This window comes from Pan troglodytes, chromosome 1, assembly GCF_028858775.2.
Source record: "Pan troglodytes isolate AG18354 chromosome 1, NHGRI_mPanTro3-v2.0_pri, whole genome shotgun sequence".
Lineage (NCBI taxonomy): Eukaryota > Metazoa > Chordata > Mammalia > Primates > Hominidae > Pan > Pan troglodytes.
Window position 1 is genome coordinate 173,368,437 of NC_072398.2, and position 27,719 is coordinate 173,396,155.

General features: G+C 40.9%; 1 protein-coding gene and 1 pseudogene across 6 annotated transcripts in view; both read left to right on the forward strand.

Annotated features, from left to right (window-relative positions):
• The window catches only part of DAB1 (DAB adaptor protein 1), a 1,250,022-nt gene that overhangs the window by 631,917 nt on the left and 590,386 nt on the right, over nt 1-27,719 (forward strand). The window lies entirely within an intron of this gene.
• On the forward strand, nt 5,674-12,837 carry LOC107966841 (small ribosomal subunit protein uS10-like; annotated as a pseudogene).

A 27,719-nucleotide genomic window follows, 5' to 3' on the forward strand; every position in this document is an offset into this window, starting at 1 on the left:
ACATTTATAGCTGAATGAGTGAGGGAATGAGTCCTGGGGATGTCTGTGTGTGGGTGCTGGAAGCTTAGTAATCAGTAGGAACAGCAATGCACAGAATCTGAGACATGAATGAGCTTAATGTGTTGAAAAAGCAAAGCGGCCAGTGGCACTACATAAAAGTTGGCAGGGGGGTGAGTCTTATGAAGGAAGTCAGGTATGGAATTTGAAGTTTATTCTAAGTGCAATAGGAAGACCTTAGAGGATTTATAGCAGAGGAATGAGGTATCTTGATTAATATTTTCAAAAATACTATTCCTTTAGGAGATCTGATTGCTGGGGTGGCAAGAGTAGATGTAGCAAGGCCTGCTAGGGGCTGCTGCCAGATGGCCCAGGACAGGCATGATGCAGGCTTGAGTTTGGGTGATATCAGTGGAGGTGGAGAGAGGTGCTCAGAGTCAAAGTACACCTGGAAAGGTTAACTTGCTTGGCTTGCCAGTGTACTAGCTGTGGAGGCTTGGATGAAAGGGTGGATTCAGAGGACGTCTAAGCATGGGATCTAAACAGCACTATGCGATAGGTGTCCTGCAACACTAGAGAGATGACTAAGCCGCAGTTGCAAATTTTATCAATAACTTCATTGTAGACAAGTAGACTTTGTTCACTACAATAATAACTATTCAGATTTATGCATATAATCAGCCTTTGCCTTATGTTTTTATTCTTTTCCCTCAAAAGAAATGCTGGTACTGTGGAATCTGTGATGCAGGAGGTGATAGAACAATAAACATTCTGGGAGTGTCCTCAGGAAAGAGATCTGTTTCAGCTGAGTTACCTAAAAGGGAAGGCAGGAACCTTGCTGCTGAGCAGGGCAGTGGCTCTCACCTGTTAACTCTTGGAGTCTACCTGGAGACCTGCCTATGCTGGGTGCCTGAGTTCGGGAGGCCTGAAACTGGCACACTTGGAAAGATAAATGCAAAAAAAAAAAAAAAGCCACTGCACGCCAACAGTGAGATAGCTGAGCAGAATTGTCAACAACAGTGTACTGATTTATTCTAGTGCAAAAGCAAGCATGAGTGAAACTTGAGGGTTGCTAGATAAGCATCTGCCTTCCAGGAGTTTATAGTCCAAAAGAAAGATAAGCATCCAGAAGTAACTAGAACCCTGGGTGCAAAGTTAAGCACTCAAGGCACTGACTTCTGAAAATTAAATGAAAAATCAATCAGATCACATGCAAGACTGATATGGTTTGGCTGTGTCCCCACCCAAATCTCATCTTGAGTTATAATCCCCAGATGTTGAGAAACGGACCTCATGGGAAGTGAATTGATCATGGGGGTGGTTTCCCTCATGCTCTTCTCATGATGGTGAGTGAGTTCTCATAAGACCTAATGGTTTTATAAGCATCTGGCATTTCCCTTGCTGGCATTCATTCTCTCTCCTGCTGCCCTGTGAAGAGGTGCCTTCTGCCATGATTGTTAAGTTTCCTGAGGCCTTCCCAGCCATGTGAGTCAATTAAACCTCTTTTCTTTATAAATTACCCAGTCTAGGGTATTTGTTATTAGAAGCGTGAGAATGAACTAATACAAAGGCAGTGTAGTTTTGGTTAAAAGCCTAGGTTCTGGAACCAGACTGCTGGGGTCAAACAAAACTTTGCCAGGTGACATTGGGCAAGTCCCATAATCACTCTGGGCCTCTATTTCCTTATGTGTACATCAAGACTGACAATCATGCCTTTCTCATGGGGTTAAAATGAATCAACATGTGTACAGCGCTCAGATTAGTGCCTGGTTCATGGTGAGGCTCAGCAAGAATCAATGATTATTAATGCATATCAGAAGCTTTTGACTTAAAAGCTCAATAACTGGGACCTACTTTTACTATTATATAGTGGAAAAGATGAATTCACTGCACTTCAACAGGAGTGTCTTACAAGCCTACTGTGTGCTCAGAATGAAAAGATAACTGGCAAGTCTTGAACTGCAGAGTCTTCAGTATGGAAGAGAGGACAGATCAACAGCAACACAGTTCAATGAGTGGAAGGAGGGCTCCAAGAATCAAGGGCTGAGGAGCCACAGGGAGCATGCCAGCAGAGGATTCTACTCCAGTACCCGGCAATTAGTGGGTGCCCAGTAAATATGCATCCCTGCAGCCATTTCCAAATAGTGCTAACTTCGTACCTGTCCAGAAGAATTCTATTTGTCAAGTATGTTATTTTTTAAATACAACAGGACTGTTTCAAACAAATTGATCATAAATTTGAGATGTATGCTAAAGTGACTAAACAAGATGTTTTAACATCTGGAGTGTAAAAAAAATGGTGGGGTCTGTGTTTCTAAGTTTATTTTTTGACATAATGCTGAAACTTTAGCAAATATATTGTTTGTTAAAATAGCATTTTAGATTTATTTTGCCTTTTAGAATTTTCAAAGTGCCTTCATGTTACTTTATTTAATCTTAAAAAACCAGCGACTATCTATCCTGAATTTTCAGATGAGGAAACCAGGATCCATTTATGTAGCCAATGGCAAGTAAAGGAAAATGCATGAAGGCATACCATCTAATGAACTGCTCTTTTTTCCCTTTTAGATTGTAAAGTTATCCCTGGGTATTCGTGGGGGAATTCGTCTCGAGGATCCCCCTCAAATACAAAAACCCACTGATGCTCAAAGTCCTTATATAAAATGGTATAATATTTGCATATAACATACACACATCCTCCTGTATCCTTTAAATTATCTCTAGATTACTTATAATACCTAACACAATGTCAACGCTACACGAACAGTTGTACTATATTGCTTAGGGAATAATAATGAGAAAAAAAGTCTGCATATGTTCAGTACATATACGATCATCAATTTTACTTTCTGAATATTTTTGATCTGCAGTTGGTTGTATCCACAGATGCAGAACCCACAGATACGGAGAACTGACTGTATTTATTATTTCAGGAAAGCTTCCAGCCTCTAGTCCAGGGATTACAAATGCAAATGCCTATTGGGGCCATGCTGAGAACAAAAGGTATAAATAGGTTTGATGTAAGGTCAGAGGGAGTTGGACCCGGCTAAACTGGGGAGTGTAAGGCAAACCCAGGTATTCAAATTGCTATTTATATTTATAACTTGCATTTTTATGATACATAATTTTATCAAGGCAGAATTAAGCTCATTATCGCATATCTTCACAATAACTTGAAGATGGTGAGAGTGAACGATTTCCCCTATTTGACAGATAAGGAAACCGAGGCAGAGTGAATTGACTTCAAGTTAATAGAAGAGCTTAACCACCAGCCACTAGAATGTAGGGGTTAAGAACATATGTTTTGGAACCTGGTAGATTTAATATAGAAACTTGGATTTGTAACTTGCTGAGCTCTGAGGTGTTGAGAAGTTACTTAACCTTACTGAGCCTTAATTTCCCTGTCTGTGTAATGGGAATAATAATGTTCATCTGAAAAGTTGTTTGAATACTAAGTGTGATCCCACACATAAGTATTTAGCCCAACATCTGGCATATCACAAGTATTTAATACTAATTTGTTTGATGGTATTAATTAAAAGGAGAATAAGTCAAGTCTGTTGATAAGTGCAGGTTTTTACTCATGGCCTGCCAAGCTTTCAGATATGAGGATTCAAAAGCTTTACTGGAAATTCTTTTAGAATTATACCAGTGATTAAGCACAAGCAAGGGGGCAATGCATTTCTCTCTCTCTCTCTTTTTTTTTTAATATCTTCACAGCATGTTTGTTGTATGACCAGAGAACAGATATAAATTTACACATGGGAGAGAAAATCATAGATTGTCAGAGCTGGAGGTGATCTTACTTTTCAGCTGAAGACACTTACCCAGAGAGGTTACATTGTGTATGTGTGTGTCTGTGTGTGCATTCAATTTTAATATATTTATAGTCTGTTTTGTATATATTTTATATTACATATGTCATATGTGTATGTATATATATGTGTGTGTATACACATATGTACAGTCATATCTCCCAGGGGGTGGGAGGTGTAGCCTAGAGTATAGAGATTTTTTCTGGGTATGTGCATGCCTGGGTCTTCGGGTATTATAAGCTGCATATGGGAGTAGAGGAAGAAGAAAGGGCGTTGGCTGTCCAGCAGTTATTTTTGCCCCATGTTGCATGCTCTGTCTTACCTGGCAAATCTGAATGCTGACCCCTCTGTGGTTCTGCCTGGCTGGTGACTATGCTTGTCAGCTGAATCCACTCCTGACAGTCATTACTGGACTGTTTAATCCAGGACCTATCACCCATCTGCCTTCAGACTTTCTTAAATTTGCTTACTTCTCTCATGTGCTGATGGGCCCTCTCTCATTTATTATCCCCTCTGTCTTTTTGTTAGTTCTTTAATTTTAATGAGATCATGGGAGAAAGAGGAAATAAATGTGTGTGATGCAACTAAATTCTTTACATATACAAGGTTCATTTGAGTGGTAAAATAAAATTTGAACTGGGTGGGGTTTAACCCAAACCAGAAAGACCTAAAGTAGGAGCAATGCAATGGTCAGGCGAGAGATGATGAGGCTGACCTAGGGCACAGGATTTTGTATAGGATGCAAAGGAATACATCTTAGGTATGTTTCCAAGATCAAATTCAAAAGATTTTACATGACTGGGTAGATAATAACACTTAAAAATAGGGAAGGCAGAAGGAAAAACAAGTTTGAAGAGAAGATAAAGAATTCAGTTTGGTCATGTTAAATCACATTGGGCATTACAGAAAACTAATGTTTGCACAAAAAAGATGAAGGTGTCATACAGAAAAATGTGTGACTGGTAGGGAATGTAATTGGAGAAATGTTCACATTAGTAACTTTTAAACCTTTTGGACTATGACCCAGTATATGCACACATGCAACCAAACACAACTCAAAAAATCACACCTTTAACTTTGATAGACTATGATATTTTCTGTTACTCAATTTAATTTAAATAAAATTCTGGTCAAAACTCACCAAACTGATTTAATGATTCACCAACACATCATGAAAAATATTGGATTAGGCTGGGCATGGTGGCTCACACCTGTAATCCCAGCACATTGTGAGGCTGAGGCAGGTGGATCATCTGAGGTCAGGAGTTCGAGACCAGCCTGGCCAAAATGGTGAAACCCCATCTCTACTAAAAATACCAAAATATCAGCCAGACATGGTGGCGGGCACCTGTAATCCCAGCTACTTGGAGGCTGATTCAGGAGACTTGAACCCCGGAGGTGGAGGTTGCAGTGAGCCGAGATCGTACCATTGCACTCTAGCCTGGGCAACAAGGGTGAAAATCCGTCTCTCTCTCTCTCTCTAAAATATATTTATATATAATATATATATAATATATTTCATACATAATATATATTTCATATATAATATATTTCATACATAATATATATTTCATATATAATATATTTCATACATAATATATATTTCATATATATTTCATACATAATATATATTTCATATATATAATATATTTCATACATAATATATTTCATATATATAATATATTTCATACATAATATATATTTCATATATATTTCATATATAATATATTTCATACATAATATATATTTCATACTAATATATATTTCATATATAATATATTTCATTATATATTATGTGATATGAAATATATATTATATATAATATAATGTGTATATATATAGGGTTAGAATGGATGACTGACTGAAGAACTTTAGATAAGAATGCAAATCGCTCTTTGAGGGCGATGCGGTCGCAAGTGGTGTGGGGCTGTCATCCGCTGACTCCCGCTCCTGGCTCACCACTGTTCACTCTCACTGAGGAACAAGTTGATCAGGAAGCCACGCAGCTTCCATGACTTTTAAAAATACCGGAAAAACACTCATGGAGCCGGAGGTGGCAATTCACCAAATTTGAATCACTTTAAGGAGCTGCAGTGTAAAATCCCAGGAGATGATATGTGCTGACTTGATCAGAGGAGCAAAGGAAAAGAATATCATAGGGAAAGGACCAGTTTGAATACCTACCAAGATTCTGAGAATCACTACAAGAAAAACTCCTTGTGGTGAAGGTTCTAAGACATGAGGTCGTTTCCAGATGAGAATCCACAAGTGACTCTTTGACTTGCACAGTCCTTCTGAGATTGTTAAGCAGATTACTTCCATCAGTACTGAGCTAGGAGTTGAGGTGGAAGTCACCGTTGCAGATGCTTAAGTCAACTGTCTTAATAAATTGATTACTGGTTGTTTAAAATTAAAAAAAAAAATGCAAATCATGAATATGGTACCCAAGGCCATCAATCAAGATTTCACTTTAGGGATTAAACTGTGTTTAGAAGAAAACATCAGTGTTCAGTGATACTAACTGAATAAAGAATTCAGTTGTTCTATTGTTCTTAAGATCGTAAGAAACCTGTTGGATCTAGGCAACATGGAAGTGAATTCTCATAAAAACACAGTCCATGGCAAGAAGTGGAACTTGCACTTGGAGTAAAGAAAATGTGTCAGTAAAGCCTTTTCCACTTAAAATAGGGCTGCAGTATTTTCTCTCTGGTGCCAACCCTTGAAACACTGCTGTAAAGGATGGCTCGCACATTTGGTTTCTTCCTATAGTTAACTGTATGTCCTTGAAGGGCCAGACCCTTGACAGTTTCTGGGTAAATAGCCATGTGAAACATAGGCCTCCGATCTACTCTCAACATGTTTTGCATTTTATTTACCACTCATTTACTGAACACCTGCTACAAGCAACACCAACACCCTAGAAGAATGTGGAGATAAAAGATAATTCCTGCCCTCCAGGCTCTCACAATCTATTGGGAAGACAGAAATACATAACTCTGGGAGCAGGTCAACGGTGATAGATGCTCCACTAGGCATGGAAAGACAGTAGGAAATAAGAGGAAAGAAAATTATTTCAACTCAGGATTCATTGTCTCCTTCTCATTTTAAAGTTCTTCTTCCAAACATCATCTCCCCAGAGTGGTTTGTGCACCCCACTTCCCAAATAACTTTATTTCATTAGCCTGTTTTATATTCTTTATGGCAATTCTTATTATTAAGGATTATCTTTATTATTTATTTTTATAATCATATGTTATTGGAAAGAGTTGTCCAAGCCACCAAGATACAAGAGATAGGATATTTCAAGTAAGGTCTCAGGTCTGGGTAACAACTAGCAAGGAAAATATGTAAAAATAGTTTACACAACTCCTATGGGTCTCACCAACACTAAGAACATGCAACAGTTCAGTTATCACAGGTTGGAACAGGATTTTTGAAGAGGGACTTCTTTGCTGAGAATGGAGTCCCATTTCCTGTATGCGGAGGAGTGGCCATGTGTCCCTGACACACGAACCCTAGTGAAGCAGCTTCAAGTGAATACCTGGAGAGGTTGAATATGTTGGAGTTCTCTAATGTGACATCACAAGCTACCCCAAAACTTAGTGACTGTATTTATTATTGCCATATTTTCTGGCTCTGTGGGTCCATAATTCATAAAAGTACATCGGAGAAGTATCTGCTACAAAATGATGTCTAAGATCTCCGCTGGAATAACTTAAACAGCTGGGAACTAACCAGGAAACTGTGACTGTCTCTGTTTCCCCTGTTCTTTCATGTGGCTAGCATGGGCTTCCTCTTTTTTTTTTTTCTTTTATAATAAAACAAGCAATAAATTTCAAAACGTGTTAGTTTTCTACATAATTTTAAAGGTGACACAGCACCTTCACCTACATAATCTCATGGAGTAAACACAGCAGCACAGATAACTTATTTTCTGTTTCACAAATGAGCATGTTGAAGCTCCGTGTGGCTAGAAGCAACTTGCATCAGGTTTTGGAGCCTAGACTTGAACCAGCTTTTTGACTCCACTTCCAGTGTTCACTTCAAGCCTTCTCACTGGCATTTGTGCATTCCACAAACACCACCTCCCATCAGACAAACTGAAGTCTCATGGAGTCTTACCCATTGAGGTGACAGGAAGCAGCAGCGCATGGCTTCTTCAGGGCAGTGGAGGCCCCCAGCTCCCCAGGGAAACGCCAGCATGTGCTGACCTTGAGAAAATTATGGCTGCAGCTAGAGAAACAGGTATCAGCATTCATAGAGGGATTTGGGACTGAGAAATGTGGTAACGGTCGGGTTTAATACTGTGCGCACACTTCTGATGAATATGCAAATGTGGCTGGTACCAGAAGCAGGAGGCGAATAACATTTACTAAACAGCAGTGCTAAACCACTTTGAAAGGGGTGTGTCAGAAGCATGGCAATGAAATTAATCCTCTTCACCTGTGAATTATCAGGGCCTTTGGGTTCCATCCAAAAACGTCTGACTTGAGTTTGCTTTGCTTCGAGCCTATCTTAATGGAGAATGAAGCTTCAGAAACTGATACAAAATAGGAAGGGGTAAAAGGCACAACTATAAATTTGCCCAATTAAAGGACTACAGGATCAGGGCACTTCGGTTGTGCCTGCCCACCTGGGATGATGGTTGTGGGACACCTTAATGCCTGATGTGGTCCCCACTCAATTGATTTATCAAACAAGAAGACTGATAATTGTTAGACGGTCAGAGTGATGAGATCAGGCCTCACGCTATCTGACAGAAGAGCTGTAGATAGAAGGCACTGAGTTTAAGTGTTCAAGGGAGAGTTGTCTCTTCCGGGCTATAGGAAAATAAAGACCGCCTGCCAGAAAAGAACTCTAGACCAGATCTCAAAATAAAGATGAATAGAGAGGATCCCTTATTGACAGGCACTGTGCCACCTACAGGGTACAGAAATGAGTAAGTCTCATGCCTGTAATCCCAGCACTTTGGGAGGCTGAGGCAGGCGGATCACCTAAGGTCGGGAGTTTGCGACCAGCCTGACCAACATGGAGAAACCCCCTCTCTACTAAAAATACAAAATTAACCAGGCGTGGTGGTGCATGCCTGTAATCCTAGCTGCTCCGGAGGCTGAGGCAGGAGACTCGCTTGAACCCAGGAGGCGGAGGTTGCAGTGAGCCGAGATCGTGCCACTGCACTCCAGCTTGGGCTATTCAGAAGATGTTCACCCTCTCTGTGGGGAGTCCCTCATTTATTCACATGTAGTTTATGGTGATCATTTGCTATATGGGGCCACCTAGCACTCATGCCCCCTCTATTTGGAAATAGCACCCCAAGTTCCTTTTTCCCCTTGGGAGCAGTCAGAAGGACTAACATTGAAGATGCTCTGCCCTCAATGCTCTGGGTGGCTGACCCAGACCCCACTCCCCTCCACACACACACAGCATTCAAATCTAGAATGCTGTGTAGCACTGATGGGAAGACATTGGAAAGGATTCCTCTAAATTTGGTCTATCAGTTCTTGCCTCTTAGGTACCTTAATCTGTCCTAGCTTTCATTTTTCTATAAGCCTGGTCCTGCAGCCTCATTGCCAAACTTCTAACTACCTGGTCTTTTCCCAGTAAGTTCGTGTTTCCATTTAAGCTAATCAAAATCCATTTCTGTTGCTTGCAGCTATGCAATCCTAACATACTCACCCTCATCCATTCATTAACTCTCCTTCACCAAGAAACATTTTTCCAAGCAGAGTTAGGATGACCTCCTTAGGAAGCTCACCACCTAGGAGGAAAATGAGTCAGTGACTCATCGTATACCAGAGGATCTGGGCTGAAATCAGGACAAGAACAGAGAAATATTATGGGAACAATATCAAGGAAACTGAACTCTCTTGTGAATGTGAGAAAACTTCACAAGGATCATTGTATCTATCCTACCTTTTAAAGGGTGAGCATAGGTATGCCAGATACAGAAATGTGGAAAGTGCTTAGGCAAGGAAAATCATAGACATAAAAGCTAGGAAGTATTACTTGAGCACAGATTAGGAGATTTATGGAAGAAAAGATGATAAAGGAAAATAATATTTATACAGCAATCAAAAGTAGAAAAAATACTATTTACCCTATTTTTTATGCAATGAATTTTGAGTCTCAAAATGTTAAAAGACTTTCCCCAAATTACACAGCTATAAAGCTATACGAGACTTCTAATCCTATCTCCTACACACCTCAGAGCATTTCTGTAAGAATCAAATGGAAACAGGCCCATTTGTTCTCATGTCTGTCTTCCTGTCTAAACTGGATCAATCCTCATCATGAAACATGGCACATGGTTCATTTTCTTTTCTCTTTTTAAACCCTGGAAATTAGCACAGTGCCTCGTACACACACACACACAAATAGTGTTTGTTGAATTAATTAACAAATACTTATCAATAAGAAAAACAACAAATAACATTTGGAGAGCATGTAATAATTAACTTGGTCTCATGGTGAGTCATCAGTTCTATAAAGTGCTTGTAGACAGAATGATCTTACTTTCCCAAAGTACCTACCATGGATAGCAAAATATGTCTCATTATTAACATCCTCATTTTTCATTTTTTTAACTAATTAATTATTTTGAAAAGGAGTCTTGCTCTGTCGCCCAGGCTGGAGTGCAGTCTCCAGCTGGAGACTCCAGTCTGGAGGCGCAATCTCAGCTCACTGCAACCTCTGCCTCCCAGGTTCAAGCAATTCTCATACCTCAGCCTCCCAAGTAGCTGGGATTACAGCTACCACCATGCCTGGCTAATTTTGTATTTTTAGTAGAAAGGGGTTTCGACATGTTGGCCAGGCTGGTCTTGAACTCCTGGCCTCAAGTGATCTGCCTGCCTTGGCCTCCCAAAGTGCAGGGATTGCAGGTGTGAGCCACTCACCTGACCCCTATTTTTCAAATAAAGAAGCTGAAGCTTAGAAATTTCAGAAGTGTAAATGCTAGCTAAATTATGGAGATCTAGAAAGGCAGTCTGTGGAGTCTGGATTGACTCCCTCGGGAAGTATAGAGACCCTAAAGGTGGATGAACTGATAGCCCCCCACCCCATCAAAATACAAGGCATAAACATGTATGCAGTATTTTTTATCTTATAATATCGGCAAATTGAAAAATTGAGTCTCTCTGCATGGAAAAGGAAAAATAGCACTAGGCATCATTAAAAAAAAAAAACTCTCTTTTTAATTAAAATTAAATGTCCACTGTAAGAACAAAACAAGTGGTGAGCAACAAATACCCACAGCCTTGTTTAATCACCTGTGATGAATTATAATTAGGATTTGAAAATTATTGAACTTTTTTCCCCCTGTTCACCTTGGCGCTCTGAAGGTGAATTTCAAAGAGTGCAGGAGGAATGAATATTAAAAAGTTTGTTTTATACTTGAATGCCAGAGCTCCCATCTCATTTTTCCATTAAAGCTCAACTTTTGAAATTTTTCGCTGCTTTGCAATAATTACATCTTCAGGCTGACAACTCATTACATGACAATGCTTATGCTAATTCAATTCTATAGGCGCTAGGAAAGGAAGGCACTGGCTTTCAGTGACTGGGATTTAGAAAGGGGCTTCCTCTCTGTGGTTCAAAGAGGCCCTGCCTCAACCCATCCCGACCCCCCAGGGCTCTAAGCATTTTGCATTGACAAGGCTGGATTCTGGTAGTTTCCTGACCCACAAGCAGCATTGGCTATGGTACCCTTGCTCCCAGGCACCTGGTAGCTGGTTGATTTTATTTTAAGTCCTGCTTTGTTCTAGAAAGGCTGGAAATGAAATTATTTGTGTAAAGCTTTCCGTCTCAACAATGGGACAAGCCCATTTGTCTTGCTCACCCTGGAGTGGTGACATTTTTTATTTTTCTCAAGACTGTTATTGTTATTCTGATCGATTCCATTTACAGCTATTATTTGAGTTCCTACTCTGTACCAAGCCTTGGAATGTGTGAGCGAGATGATGGTGAACAAGACCCCAGATGTAGCTCCTGTCTGCACTGAGCTTGCATCCTGTTGGGGGATGCAGACATGGCAAAAGAGTAGACAATGGCACAACACAGTGAGTTGCTCCCCAATCTAGTAGGATCACTAAGGGGGCACAGAGACATGGCCTGGTGATGGGGTGAGGTGGGGCAGGACCTCCTCGAGAAGGTATCAAATGTGAGACCTGATCTGAGACCCGAAAAATGAGCTTTAGAGGGCCAGAGGACATGAGGTGTTGAGGAAATGGAGAAAGAGAATTAGCAAACACTCCTGGCAAAGCACCAGTCCAGAGTGAAGACAGGACAGTGGAGCTTAGAAAGCTGGAAATTGCTTTGCAAAGCTGGAGAGCAGAATGGAGTGTCAGGAGGAGCTATCTGAGCAATGAGGCTGGGAGAGTAGAGTGCAGATTACAAAGGGCTACAGGCACCGGGCTGGGGACCTCAGGCTATGTGCCTCCTCAGGGCTATGTACAGCCTGTTACCAAAAGTTTTAAACTGGGGAATGAGTGACTTTGCTTAAAACCCTTGAAATGCCCCATGACCAGGCAAGCACCTGCTCTCCAGGTGTTCTACATATATTATCATACTGGATCATCACACCCAACTGTCAGTAAGTACGATTATCTCCATTTTACATTTTAGAAAACTGAGGCTCAGCAGTATTTTATAACTTACTCGAGCTCCCGCTGCTGCTTGTCAGTGACAGAGTCGATTTGGTCCCACGTGGGGAGAGCTGTGGAATTCCAAGCCCAGACCCTGCACTATAACAGGCTATTTCCAGCACTTCTGGAGAGGATGCCAAATGCATTCATCAGCTTTCTGAGATTCCTTAGGGAAGGGAGAGTGGAGTGTGTAGCCCTGCTTTGTGCTTTTTTTCTCTAACAGAGGGTTGTGAGAGAGAGAGCCCTGCTGGGCATAAGGAAATATGTTTTTAGTACAGGTTCTGCCACTTGCTCATAGGTCATTTCACTTTAGCTTCTGGTTTCTCAATTATAGAAAAAAATTATTAAGCTTCATTCCTAGAAAAAAAAAAAAAAAAGAAGAAGAAGCTCAAATCAACCGGTAAGCATCAGCTCTAATAATGAAGGCTTTAAAATGCAACCAACCCTCACTTTTAGCAGGTATGAATTCTATGGTGGGTCTTGGTGGCTGGTAGAATTTAGAAGGCTAGGGGGTGCAGAAAAAAAATAAAAACATGCCTGGAGGGACTCAGGAGAAAGGCTTAAGGTTGTGTTAATATATAAGGGAGTTGAGAGTCTTGGCAGAAACCAAATGGCTGTCAGGAACCTGGAAGGGGGAATCTGAGACCTCATGAAATCCTCAGCAAGAGTCTTTTGGCAGGAATTGGTGAAGCTGATCTTCGATCATATCAGCTCCTAAAGGCTGCTGAGCCCCTGGATGTAAACCTGCTCTGTTGCAGTGTCCTGCACCAACTGGCCACTCGATCTTGATTTTTTTCCTGTCATGTGGACTGGGGTGACAGAAATAAGACTGTCTCTCAGAAGCTTTCTCTGATTCCCATGCTCAGGCTAGTAAGTTGTCTTCTGAGCTGCCCCCGTCACTGCCCATACAGCCCACCAGCCTCCCTGCTAGATGGCATCTCCTTGGGAGGGTGTCTTTTCCTTTCTGTATTCCCAGCACAGTGCCCAGTATGGATTATATGAAAATCATAAGATCTGACACTTGCTGCTTGCTTTCTCCCTTGCTGAGTAGGCCAGAGACTATGCTAAGAGCTTTATGTAGAGTATGTCATTTAACTGTTTAAATACACCCACGAGACAGGTTCTAGTGTCATTTCTATTTTATAAGGAGGAAACTGAGGCTCAGAGAAATTAAGTAATTTGCCAAGGGGCACACAGCAAAGGAGTAACGGAGTCAGGATTATCTGTGGTCTGTGCATGGGCAGCATCACCAGGGAGCTTATTTAAAATGTGGATACCGGCTGGGCGCCGTGGCTCACACCTGCAATCCCAGCACTTTGGGAGGCCGAGGCGGGTGGATCACGAGGTCAGGAGATCGAGACCATCCTGGCTAACATGGTGAAACCCCGTCTTTACTAAAAATACAAAAAATTAGCCGGGCGTGGTGGGCACCTGTAGTCCCTGCTACTCGGGAGGCTGAGGCAGGGGAATGGCGTAAACCTGGGAGGCGGAGCTTGCAGTGAGCCAAGATCGTGCCACTGCACTGCAGCCTGGGTGACAAAGCGAGACTCCGTCTCAAAATAAATAAATAAATAAAAATAAAAATAAAATAAAAAATAAATAAAAATGTGGATACATACCCAAGGTCTAATGAATCAGAAAATACATTTTTAAAAATCTCTAGGTGGCTTGTATGCATATTTTAAAGTTTAAGATGTGCCATTCAGGAGACTTAAAAAAATTAGTTTGCTGAATGAACAAATAATCTAAGTCTGTGTCCTGGGTTCACGGCTTACTTACTCTATGGTTATGGGAAAATGGCATTGCTAAGTCTCTTTTTTCTTCTCTGTATTAAAGAAAAAATTAGCTGTGAGGACCCAATGAGATCATGCCTGAAAAGGCTGGCCCATTCTAAGGGTGCAGTAGAAGTTACCTGTTTTTGTTAGCTATTCATCTCTCAGAACCTGACTTAGCTCATAAAATGTACCTTGCAGGTGTTGGACTAAATAAAGGATCTCTGATTCTAACTTCGTAGCCTTGTGGGCCCAGAGAATCTTAAGACGGTACCATTAGGCACCATAGTTTAGAAATGTGTTACTTTGTGCTCATTAGTTTTTTTCTCCCACACTCACTGTTGTATCAAACTGCAGACAAAGCATTTTGCCTTGTCCGTTTCTTCCCAGTGCTACACAGCTAGGAAGGGAATTTTTCCCCTGGTTGACTCTTGCCGTCCTTGTTCACAGCTCTGACTCCTGCTCTCCCATTTTTCTGCAAGAGATTTCAGAAAGAAGGGCATGTTGATTTGCTGTATGGCTTCTTGATTAGATGGCAGATTTGTAACCAGGGTGGATGTGACAATCAGGCAGGCTTTGATTAGGCCTTTCTGATATGTAAATCCAGGTGGATAAGATAAGTGGCGTTAGGCTGGGGCTGGCAACAAAGGTAGGAAGAAATCCCAGGTGACTGGAATTAAAGAACTGTCTGAGCTGAGCGGGGGTGTTGGTGCGAATGATGTGAATTTCAAAGAGCCTGGGATAAACACTCACTTTCAGATGGGCTAATTTATGCAGGAAGTCATTTGAGAAACCAATTCTCTCATCCCAGAGAGTTCATAGAAGCCAGCAAAAAAATGGTTAGGCACTGGAATGTAAACATTGGTAATTGGTAATTAATGGGCACACCTACAAGGAAGGCATATGCCAAATTAAATTGATTGCTTGAATCATTCATGGATTCATTAAATAAGTGTCTGTATTTTTTGAGCTCCTATTCTATCCACGCGCTGTGTTTAGTGCTGGAGATTCAGAGATAAATAGGACTAGATTCAGCCTTTTAAGAGCCCACAAAGGAAGGGGATGGAATATGGCTGAAACATAATAATATTGTTGTATCCTTTCTTCATTTTTTTCTTCCTTCTTTCAATTCTTGCTCTAGGTGAGGCACTGGCTGGGCTGGAGGATACATAGGGAGGAAGACAGACCACATCCCAGTCCACCCAGGACTCCCACTCCTACACTGCTCTAGCCCCAGGGCTTCAGACAGTAAGCACCTGGCAGGCATGTAATCGGCTCTTTAAAAAAGAAAATCCCTAAATGGATGCATAAATGCATAAACAGAGACAGCCATTAAACACATAATAATATGAGTAATTAATTATTAATTGTGCTAAGTGCTGGGGAAGACAATCTTATGTTCAGGTGCTCGGAGTAAACAAAATGGTGACTTAATCCCCCATCAGGGATACAGAGAAATCTTCCCCAGGGAAGTGACAATTAAAATAACACCTGAAGGTGAGTAGCAGTTAGCCAGGCCATGTTTAGGAATTTGGAATCAATGCCAAACCTCCTAACAATAACTACACATGGCAGAGCTCCACCACAGCTCAACAGGGGACTTTCAGAAGAATGTGCGAATGGTGTCCCTTGGAGTTCTGCAAGGAGAGGGTCTGTGCCTCCCAGTGATACCTAGAGAATCAGTCTAACAAAGGCAGAACAAGAACCTGTTAAAGGACGGTGAAAATGGAGGGCTTGCATAGAAAAAAACAACAAATAAAACCAAGGCGTATAGTCTGTTCTTACATCACTATGAAGAAATGTCTGAGACTGAGTAATTTATAAAGAAGAGAGGCTTAATTGGCTCACAATTCTGCAGGCTATACAGGAAGCATGGCAGCACCTGCTTGGCTTCCGGGGAGGTCTCAGGAAACCTACAATCATGGCGGAAGGGGAAGGGCAAGCAGGCACATCCTACATGGCCGGAGGAGGAGGAAGAGAGGTGGGGAGGTGCTACACATTTCTAAACAACCTGATGTCATGATAACTCACTCATTCACTATCATGAGAACAGCACTGAGGGGATGGTGCTAAACCATTCAAGAGAACCGCACCAGGGATCAAATCACCTCTCACCAGACCCCACCTCCAACACTGGGATTATTATTCTATATGAGATTTGGGGGGTGGGGGGGACACAGATCTGAACCATATCACAAGGCATGGATTTGGAGCCAGAGGAACCTGCAATTGAGTCTTAGGACAGCCACTTGCTCATTTCAAGTGTGACCCTGGACAAATTATCCCACATCTCTAAGCCTCCCAGAGAAGGAGAGTATACATGATTCTTTGTGGACAAGGCTACGTCTACTGCTTACCACATAGCAGGTGCTCACTTTCCTTTCTGTAGCTTTGCTCTAAATTAACCTAGAGATAGCCCCAGGACCAGGGTTAGATTGAGAGATTTGGGGGCCCAAAAAAGCTGATATCCTTTCACAATGACTTTTCTAAAATAATTATTCTAAATAATTATTCTAAAAAATTTAGAATCTAAAAAAATCTAGAATCTAAAAAAAATTTAGAATCTAAAAAAAAGTTTAGAATCTAAATAATTATTCTAAATAATTATTCTAAAAAATCTAAAATAATTAATGGAAGTGGGTAGAAACAGATTTTTTAAAAAACAACAACTATATTCAAAATACAGTTTTTCAGTATTTACTTAATGGAAGTGGGTAGAAATGGATTTTTTTAAATCAACAGCTATATTCAACATGTAATTCTAACACTTGGAATTGTGTTAGAATTGTGATTTTTCCGGCTGGGTGTGGTGGCTCACGCCTGTAATCCCAGCACTTTGGGAGGCTGAGGCGGGTGGATCATGAGGTCAGGAGATCGAGACCATCCTGGCTAATACAGTGAAACCCTGTCTCTACTACAAATACAAAAAATTAGCCAGGCGTGGTGGCAGGCGCCTGTAGTCCCAGCTACTCGGGAGGCTGAGGCAGGAGAACGGCGTGAACCCGGGAGGCGGAGCTTGCAGTGAGCTGAGATGGCGCCACTGCACTCCGGCCTGGGTGACAGAGCAAGACTCTGTCTCTAAATAAATAAATAAATAAATATATATATATATATATATATAGAATTGTGATTTTTCTGATCCCCTAAACGTCTTGGATTGAAAATTTAGAACAAAAGAAATCATTTTTCCTGGGTAAATAGCATTGAGCTTAGGATTATTCTGTTTCAGAATTTCAGCTGACATTTGGCTGGTGATTTCAGGTGACTCCTAGTTGGCTGGTCTCATGGTCCATGGAGGGTGATGAAGAGATTTATGACCTTGCTACTTTTCAAATGGGGGCACCCTGAACAGTCACCCTACTGGCTGTGGTCTCAATCCGGTTCTAAAGTCCTTGAGGAGAGAAGTAAACCCAGGGTGCTCCAGAAACAGACCTGGTGGCTTCATTTGTTAAAATCCTGCGTGTCACGTCTCAAATCCATGATTCTTTTGCCCAGAGACGAAGACATAGCCTAAGGCAGCCTTGAAAAATGAGTGTGCTTTCTCCTCAGAGTCCTTCTTTTCCATTTCCAGATGTTCCTATTTGGAAATCTTTCATAGCTTTCATATGCAGAGCACAAGAATACCCTATGGGACAAGTGGTCATTAGCAAATTGTGTACTTTTATTTCCATGTAAGGGGAAGTCAGTCTCTCTCAGAGGAGTAGGACAGTAATATTCATCTTCAGTTTTGCCTGCCTTTCATCTTCTGATAACAGAACCCCTCTTTCTTGAGGGGAAACTATTCTGAGTAGTTCATGGTATTCATCCTTCCTATCCATCATACGCAAGGCATACAACCCAGGCTTGGCCAGTTAGAGGACAGCTTTCTCCGTAACCATAATGATTGGCTCAGAGTTTGACCAATTAGAGCATTTGCTCAGACTTCTGCTAGAACTTTTGGGAATATGGCATTCTCTCCCCTCTAAGATTCCTAGCTGTAAAGACGAGGTTAGCCAAGAGTTGGGCCACATGTGTGTCACTATTTAGCAAAAGCCGACCTTACAGAAGTAAAGCAGAGTGCCCACTGATGGAACCCTTTTTTTAAAATCCTGATGATGTAATTTGGGCCTTCATGACAGGCACTGCTGTCGTGAAGTTCCCCATGTGCCGAAAAATAATCCTCCTTTTTCTGTGTGTCTTTTATAGCTATCTTGAAGAATAATTGACACACTATTGTCTGCATATATGTAAAGTATACTATTTGATAAATTTTAACATTTGTGTACACTTACCAAGAAGCCATTGCCATAATCACAATCATAAACTTCTATGTATGGTTTTTAAAAACTAGTTTGATTTGTGCATCCATGGTCACAGCAACATTATTCACAGTACCAAAAGGTGGAAGAACCCAAGTGTTCATTGATGGATGCATGGATAAAGAAAATGTGGTCTACATGTACAGTGGAATATTATTCAGCTGTGAAAAACAAGAAAATTCGGACACTTTCTATAACATGGATGAACCTTGACATTACGCCAAGTGAAATAAGTCAGCCACAAAAGGGCAAACAGTGCGTAATTCCACTTATATGAAGTACCTAGGGAAGTCAAATCCACAGATCCTGAAAGTAGAATGGTGGTTTGGAGGCTGTCAGGGGCTGGGGAGAAGGAGGAATGGTGCATTATTTTCCATGGGTACAAAGTTTCAGTTTTGCAAGATAAGAAGAGTGCTGTGGATGGAGAGTAGTGATGATTGCACAACAATGTGAATGTACCTAATGCCACTGAACTGTGCGCTTACACATGGTTAAGACCGTGTTATGGACTGAACTGTGTCTCTCCAACATTCATGTATTGAAGCCCCAACCCTCAGTGTGACTACATATAGAGACAGGGCCCTGTAGGAGGCAAATAAGGTTAAATGAGGTCAGAAGAGTACCAGAGCTCTCTCCGTGCACACAGAGAGGAAAGGCGGAGTGAGGACACAGCAAGAAGGTGGCCACCTACAAACCAGGAAGAGAGCCCTCACCAGACACTAACACTGCTAACACCGTCATCTTAGACTTGCAGCTTCTGCAGCTGTGAGAAAGTACATTTGTGTTGTTTTAGCCAACAAGCCTGTATTATGTTGGTGTAAACGTAATTGTGGTTTTTGCCATTAAAAGTAATATTTTGTTCTGGCAGCCCAAGCTGTCTACTACAGACAGAAAATTTTATGTTCTGTGTATTTTACCACTGTTAAAAAAAAAAATCTAGTTTGACTTGGTTTTCTATTGTCTATGACCTGAAGACTCCTCACTAATGTGGCAACCAATTTAAATTTCATCAGTCATATCAAGAATCCCACGTGGCATCTGTGTTAATTGGAATAATATTTCCAATTTTTTTTTCTATGAGGCCTTGCTGCTTTTCAAATGGGGGCACCCTGCACAGTCACTTGACTGGCTGGGCTCTCAATCCGGTTCTAAAGTCCTTGAGGAGAGAAGTAAACCCAGGGTGCTCCACAAACAGACCTGGTGGCTTCATTTGTTAAAATCCTGTGTGTCACATCTCAAATCCATGATTCTTTTGCTCAGAGATGGCTTTCCAGAAGACATAGCCTAAGGCAGCCTTGAAAAATGAGTGCTCTTTCTCCTCAGAGTCCTTCTTTTCCATTTCCAGATGTTCCTATTTGGAAATCTTCCCTTATCTGCCTCCTTAAGTGCCAACACTCAGGAAGATCCTGGCCCCACTGCTAGCCCCAGGCTTTCTGCTAAAGGGATTTCACAGTATCAAGACTAACACCTCATCCTATTAGATTGCAGAAATCCTTTCAAGGCAAGTTGGGTCTTATTTGTAACTTATCTGAGAAAAACATCACAGAGTGTATTTGTAGCTAAGGATCCTTGCGCAAGAAGGTATTAGATGAAATAACTTATTAGTTTTCTTCCTTCCCAGGATTCTCTAAAGAATGAAAGACTCCGCTACACCTACTCATCAGAGGTTTTGCTCTAGACGGTTTCCCCAGAGCCTCTGACACTGCAGACATTTGCACACCTGTCTGAGGCAGATGTGCACTGGTAGTGGCAAAAAATAATAAATTCTGCTTACTGAGATGTATACATGCAGACACTGTAAAAAGCATCATACTTGGGTTATTTTATTTATGCCTAATAGTGATGCTGTGAAGTAGATATTATCAACCCCATTTTACAGATGAAGAAACTGAGGCTGACAAAGTCAAGCTACTTGCCTAGATTTATCCACTTAGTTGGCAGTTTCAGGATTTGAACCGAGATCCATTTGCCTCAGAACCCTGTACCATTGCTCTAGGATACACTGACCCCAGTCAGAATGTCAACTTCCCTAAAATGGCATTGATTTGGGTATTACCACACCTTAGTACTGCGTTTATGAATTTTGGCTGGTCCATTCCTTCCTGAACATTTGTGGTGATATCATAAGGAGATAATATTGATTTTCTGAACATCTCACATGGGCCAGTCACCAGGTCCTGTTCTTAATTTATCTCTAAATCTTATTATACCACTCTGCAAAAAGGTATTGTTTTCCTCATTATTCAGATAATGGAGACTGAGCATCAGAGAGGGTAGAGGGTTTGCCCAAGGTCACACAGCCAATAAGGAATGGAGTGAATTCCAGCCACATCTGTCTGACTTCACAGCTCAGGAATGCGTACTAGGCAGTGCGGCCCTTCCCTGAGAGTCGCTGCATTCAAGGGACGCTGGCATTTTCATGGCAGGTTCAGACAACAGAATCTTACCTATTTTACAGTCATTTACAAAGCAATTTCACCGTCACCTGGCTATGTATCAGAAGTTAAATTTAAAAAAATAAATTCTTAGATCTCATCTCTAAAGAATTTGATTCAGTACTGAATTAACCAATTTTGCATAAATGGAAAATTCAGGTTAGAAAACAGAATCTAGGATGAGATGTATGTATACTTTAGGATCAGATTTTTGCCTCTGTGGTCTGTTTGCTTTTCTGAATCATATTCTAGAAGTGAAATTGTTGGTCATAGGGTAAGAATATGTGAGTGGGGTGTGTGTGTGTGTGTGTGTGTGTGTGTGTGTGTGTGTTACGGACTACAGTGTGTTCCCTCCCACCCTCAAATTCCTATGGTAAAGCCCGAACCCCCAGCATGACCGTATTTGAAGAAGGGGCCTTTGAAAAAATAATTAAGGGGCTAGGCGCGGTGGCTCACACCTGTAATCCTAGCACTTTGGGAGGCCAAGGTGGGCAGATCACGAGGTTAAGAGATTGAAACCATCCTGGCCAACATGGTGAAACCCCATCTCTACTAAAAATACAAAAGACAAACAAACAAAAAATTAGCTGAGCATGGTGGCGTGTGCCTGTAGTCCCAGCTACTTGAGAGGCTGAGGCAGGAGAATCGCTTGAAACCAGGAGGCGGAGGTTGCAGTGAGCCAAGATCGCACCACTGCACTCCAACCTGGTGACAGAGCAAGACTCCATCTCAAAATAAATAAATAAATAAATAAATAAATAAATAAATAAATAAATAAATAAATGAAAAGAAAAAATAATTAAGGTTAAGTAAGATCATAAGGGTTAGGCCATAGTCCAATATGACTAGTGTCCTTATAAGACACCAGGCATGGGTGTGCATAGAAGAAAGACCACGTGAAGAGGCAGCAAAAGGGTTGCCATCTGAAAGCCAAGGAGAGAAGCCTTAGAAACCAGACTTGCAGACAGCTTGATCTTGGACTTCTAGCCTCCAGAACCATAAAAAATAAATTTGTGTTGTTTAACCCACTTAGTCTGGGTTATTTTTTATGATATCCCTAGCAAACTAAATAGTATATAATTTATTTTTTAGTCCAAATTGCCTTTCATAAATTTTGGGCCAATTTGTGCTCTTTCAGGAGAGTCTAAGAGGGTCTATTTATCTCCTATACTGCTTACTATAAGGTTTTTAAAATTTTCACCAAAATAAAAAGTGTATTGTTATGTTAGCTTGCATTATTTTCCCCCTACTGAAGGGGAAATATTTTCATAGTTGCATTGGCTACTTTTATTTCTTTTCTAAGTCTTTTGCTTTTTTTTTTCTTGAGACAGAGTCTCATTCTGTTGCCGAGGCTGGAGTGCAGTGTCACGATTTCGGCTCATTGCAACCTCCCCCTCCTGGATTCAAGTGATACTCCTGCCTCAGCCTCCTGAGTAGCTGGGACTACAGGCATGCACCACTACACCTGGCTAATTTCTGTATTTTTAGTAGAGATGGTGTTTCTCCATGTTGGCCAGACTGGTCTCAAACTCCTGGCCTCAAGTGATCTGCTCATCTGGGCCTCCCAAAGTGCTGAAATTACAGGGGTGAGCCACTGTGCCCAGCCTCTTTATATCAGAGAACTTGTCTTTTTCTTTATTGGTAGGAGCTCTTTATATATCAAATATATCATTTACATATTAAAAAAATCAAAGATATTATCCTTTATCTTTCCAAAGTATTGTTGATATTTTCTCCAGGTTATTACTTACGTTTTCACTTGGTTTAAATTAAGTATTACTAAATTTATTAATTTCTCCTTTTCTGGTTTCTCTTTTTGAAATGATAAACATATGTTTTGTTTGTTTGTTTTTTGTTTTTTGAGACGGAGTTTCGCTGTTGTTGCCCAGGCTGGAGTGCAATGGCACGATCTTGGCTCACTGCAACCTCCACACCCCCATGTTCAAGCAATTCTCCTGCCTTAGCCTATAGCTGGGATTACAGGTATTAGTAATTTTTTGTATTTTTAGTGGAGACAGGGTTTCACTATTTTGGTCAGGCTGGTCTCGAACTCCTGACCTCAGGGGATCCGCCTGCCTCGGCCTCCCGAAGGCTGGGATTACAGGCGTGAGCCACCGCGGCCAGCCAAACATATGTATTTTTATCTACTTTTTTTGTTCTGGACTATATTTAGGGGTAAGACATAAGGTAGTTACCTTCCCTCAACCAATGATGAACCAGTTGTGCCAATACCTTTATTTAATATTTATCCTTTTACCCAGTTTTAAAATACCTTCTTCATTATATGCTAAAATGTTATGATATGCATGGGTCTATTCTTGGCCTTTCAATTCTGTTCTTTTGGTTTGTCTATTTTGTTTAAATTACACATGAGCTATTGTTTTTCCTCCAGTAAAATATGTATTGCTTCTAAATGCTACATAAATAAGAAAATGAGCCTCTAGATTTCAGTATTTGCCAAGATTCAAATGATTTTCTTTATTTGCTCTGCGTCTTTTTCCCTAATGTAAGCAGATAAGGAGAGGACTCACTTTTTTCTTTGATGTACTCTAATGATGATAAGACTTTAACCTTCTTGGTATTCAGGATTTTAATTCTGTGGTATTTACTGAAATGTCATTAATCGTTTTGATCACAATAAACTCATTTTATAGTAATGTGGATGTCCTAAGAATTTAGATAGCACTTCCATTTTAATTTGCCAATAATTAACTTTACCATTATTTTACAGTGTTATCAGTGCTGAGAACAGAACCTTGCAGATGAACTTTAAGAAAACACCATGCCTTTGGTGGTGGTAGGGGGGTGTTGTCTAAGGGAGAAACTGTAACAGAATACAGATGTTTCCTATTGGTCTTAATGCAGCTGTGGGATGCACATTCCAGGTTAGGCTGATGCTGCCCACGGATGGAGAAATAAAAATGACCTGAATGTTTCTTGTGTGTGTAGCCAGTCTTCCTTCTTTCCCCATAAGTCATTCAGCAACCAAAAATCCCACCCAAACTTTGTGAATGGTTAATGTAATTATGTGGGGAGAGGGACAGAGAAAGACTTTAGAATTTGGGAGAGGAGAGCAACAAAGTGGCCTCCGGAGTTTCAGGGATAGTGGGTAAGGAAATGGCTATTGTCCTTGCTGAAAGTGTAGGTCCAAAAACTCCCATGAGAGAAAGATCAAAATGGGACTTAATGGTGGCTTCTGTGGTACAGGGCTAGGCTGCTCACACAGCATGAGCCAACTCCTAGTATGACTGATGTCTGTCTTTTTTACCTAGGTTCAATGTCAGTTTTGACATTTATTACCTAGTGGCCTTGGGCAAGTCTCTTCACTGCTCTGAGCCTCAGTGTCTTCAATTGTGAAATAGAAATAATCACACCTCTCTTAGATGATTGAGGAGGTCAAGCAAGTATTTAAGCTGACCTGCAGCAGAGTGGCTGGAGCAGTAAATCCCTTTAAAATCATATCTTCATCATGGAGATGACTATTATAACCTTGTGGTAAGGGACCCATGGTACAATTGAGGAGGTGAGAGAATTAAGCCATAAAGATCAGGCATTGAGTCTTAACTCTGCCCTTTATTAACTGTGTGACCTGGAAAAAAACATTATACAATCTTTCTGGGATAGAGTCTCCTGATAGGTAAAATGGAGACTAGTAATCCCACAGCAATCTGTGTCTCAGAGTTTTTGTGAGAATAAATTACCTAATGGTTGGGAACGAGCTTTGAAAACCCTCTAGGTGTTATTTGCCTTTCAAATGTGGGATATTATTATCCCTTAGAGACCTCTTAGCAAGCCCTGAAACCCTGTAGATGTTGCTAGCCTTGACTCTGAAATTATCTGATGGAAGAATTCTCATGGTCCCTGCAAAGAACAAGGAATAGTAGGGGGAAAGTTAATGTGAGCAAGATTTTTACTCATTTAGGAAGAACTTTCAAACAACTGGGGATATGTGATAGAATTCATTTGGGAAAATTTTCCAAATAGCCTGAGCTGCCTAGTGAGATGCTGAGCCCTCTGAAGTTGATGGCATTCTAGCATAAAGAAGAGAGATGGTTATCTGTCAGGAATGCTATTGAATGAAAGTTAGCATTGATGAGGAATTTATTCACTGAATAAACATTTAGTATTTTGTCCCCAGAATTTACCACATGCCAGACTTTGTAATTGATAGCAAAGTTGAAAAAGATTTGATCCCAGAATTAGATAAAATCCTTGATTTTTACAGAAATGGCCTCAGCCATCTTTCTTTCTTTTACTTTTTTTTTTTTTTTTTAAGTAAAGTATTGAGGAGTTTGCAAAGTCAAGGAAGGACTGAACATCCAAGGGAAGAGAGGAACAAGAACAGGTCAATGGATAATGGAAGTAGGAAAAAATGAACTCTGCTGGAAGAATGATTCAGTTTCAAACTCTTTTGATATTCTGTTAATTCCCTTAAGATTAAAATCTCCTGAAGAAAGAATCTGACCTGATTTTACTTGCCTACCAGAGGAAGGATGTGTATGATGAAAATCTTTATCAACCACACCACATGGAATGAGGTGCCAGCATGGTTCGCCATGAAGTGAGTGTTGTTATAGAAAAAAAAAAAGAGAGAGAGAGAGAGAAGAGAAAGAAAAGGAAAAAGAAAAGAAAAGAGAAAAGACAAATGTGTATTACATTTCCTACCCTCAGAGTCCAGAACAGTGGAGGAGACAGACCAATAAACAAAGATATTGCAGAGCTGTGGGGACACTTGTGGAGGGCATCAATTCACCCAGCCTTGGGCTTCAGGAGAGGGAGAGGTGAGCTGAATTTTATTTCAAGGGAAGAAGAGGAGGTAGTTAGCTGAAGATGTTGGTGAGGAGAGAAAAGTTTCTCTTAGTCACCTTCTGACTGTAAGATCCCACTATTCTGAGCATAGAGGCCCCAGAGCTCCCTTTGCTTTGTGATGCTTTCCATTTACTATGCTTTTGCTTTTTTTCCCCCAACTAGATCATAAACTCCCAAATGTGAGGGCCTGTCTTACATTCCTTGGATCAACCCTCCTGATGTGAGAACGTATGGTTATTGGACTGAACTCATGTAATTACAGAGCCCTGGAATTAGTTGTACCCTCTTCATCCCACAGTTGAAAAAATAGGAGCCCAGTTGGCCCAAGTAACTTGCTCAAGGCTCCACAGCTGGTTCAAAGAATGGAAGTCAAGTGAATGGTTGAAAAAAACTTTCTTCTCATTTTAAAATAAGTGTTTGGCATATATACTTGACCAGATTATACATTTATCCATAACTTATTATATGTTCATGTAGTAAGCATATTTATATCAGGATGTAATATGTTGCATTCCCTGGCTGGGCTTTGTGTGGTGCTGGATGAATGGGGAGGTGGGAAGGGGGAATTGATCATAGAGTCTCAGAACTATATAAGGGGAATTGATCTTATTATAGAATTGTGAATGCCTAAGGGGGTAGAAAGAGACCATAAATGTGCAAACCAGATGCATTCAAAGTCCAAGACAAAGGGGAGTGATTGGGACTGTGAAGAACCAGACAATGCATGCATGTTCAAGGAAAGAAGACTACTTGGCTCATGCCCATTATTGTTCCATGAAAGAATGTGAATTCAATGTTGCCAAGAGCCTCTAATTTTAAAGAGAAGATAAAAATCTACATGCATATATAGAATCTTGTGAGTTTAAAAAAATATTGGCAACAAATTAAAAATTGCTTTAAATATAGTACAGTGGTATAATCTTTAAAAATCTCCTAACTTTGTTGTCTCTTTGGTTTAAAGGTTTCTCTTACTGTTCTGTCACTAAGGTGTAAGTCTTTTTTTTTTTTTCCAGAAAGAGTCTCATCCTGTCGCCCAGGCTGGAGTGCAGTGGCTTGATCTTGGCTCACTGCACCCTCCGCCTCCCAGGTTCGAGTGATTCTCCTGCCTCAGCCTCCCGAGTAGCTGGGATTACAGCCACCTGCCACCACATCCAGCTAATTTTTGTATTTTTAGTAGAGACAAGGTTTCAACATGTTGGCCAGGCTGGTCTCGAACTCCTGACCTTGTGATCCGCCCACCTTGGCCTCCCAAGTGTTGGGATTACAGGCGTAAGCCACCGCGCCCGGCCAAGGTGTGAGTCTTAATGGAGAAAGAATTCGATATAGAGGAATTTGCTTCCAGTGAGGAAGAAGTAGATGAGGAGATGTGATGGCAGGATTCTTACTAATCTCTCATTCTACCTCCTGCCACATAGCCATATCTTGACAAGGGGTAGAGAAACTAATAATGGAGATATCCATACAGGTACTAGGGGACCCAACAACACAGAAAGCTGGAGACTACTTCTCTAGGCATTGCTTGGAAGAGTAACTACAAGGCTTTAGAGAATGTTCTGCATTTGGCTTGGCACCTTGTTCCTTAGGAGAGCATAATATATGTGTGTATAGACATGTCTGGAATAATAGGTCTGAGTGATATTTCTGTTTCCCTAGTGCCTGTTCAGGGAGACATTAGGATATCCCAGGGAGGGAATGCAGAGGTGCCGAGCCCAGGTCACTGGAAGCAACATGGTATCAGTGGTTGCAGAGTACAGGGACTATGTCTAGGACCAAAGATTTCAGCTATGGAAGGAGCACACTATTCCAAGGACCCAGAGAGATCTGCTGCATCTTAGCAGACACTGTACAGAGCTTAAGGCCTCAACCAGCCCTGTGATTTGATAAGAGAAAAACGTCAGCCGAATTAAATTTAAAGGAGTTTAATTGAGCAATGAACAATTTGTGAATCGGGCAG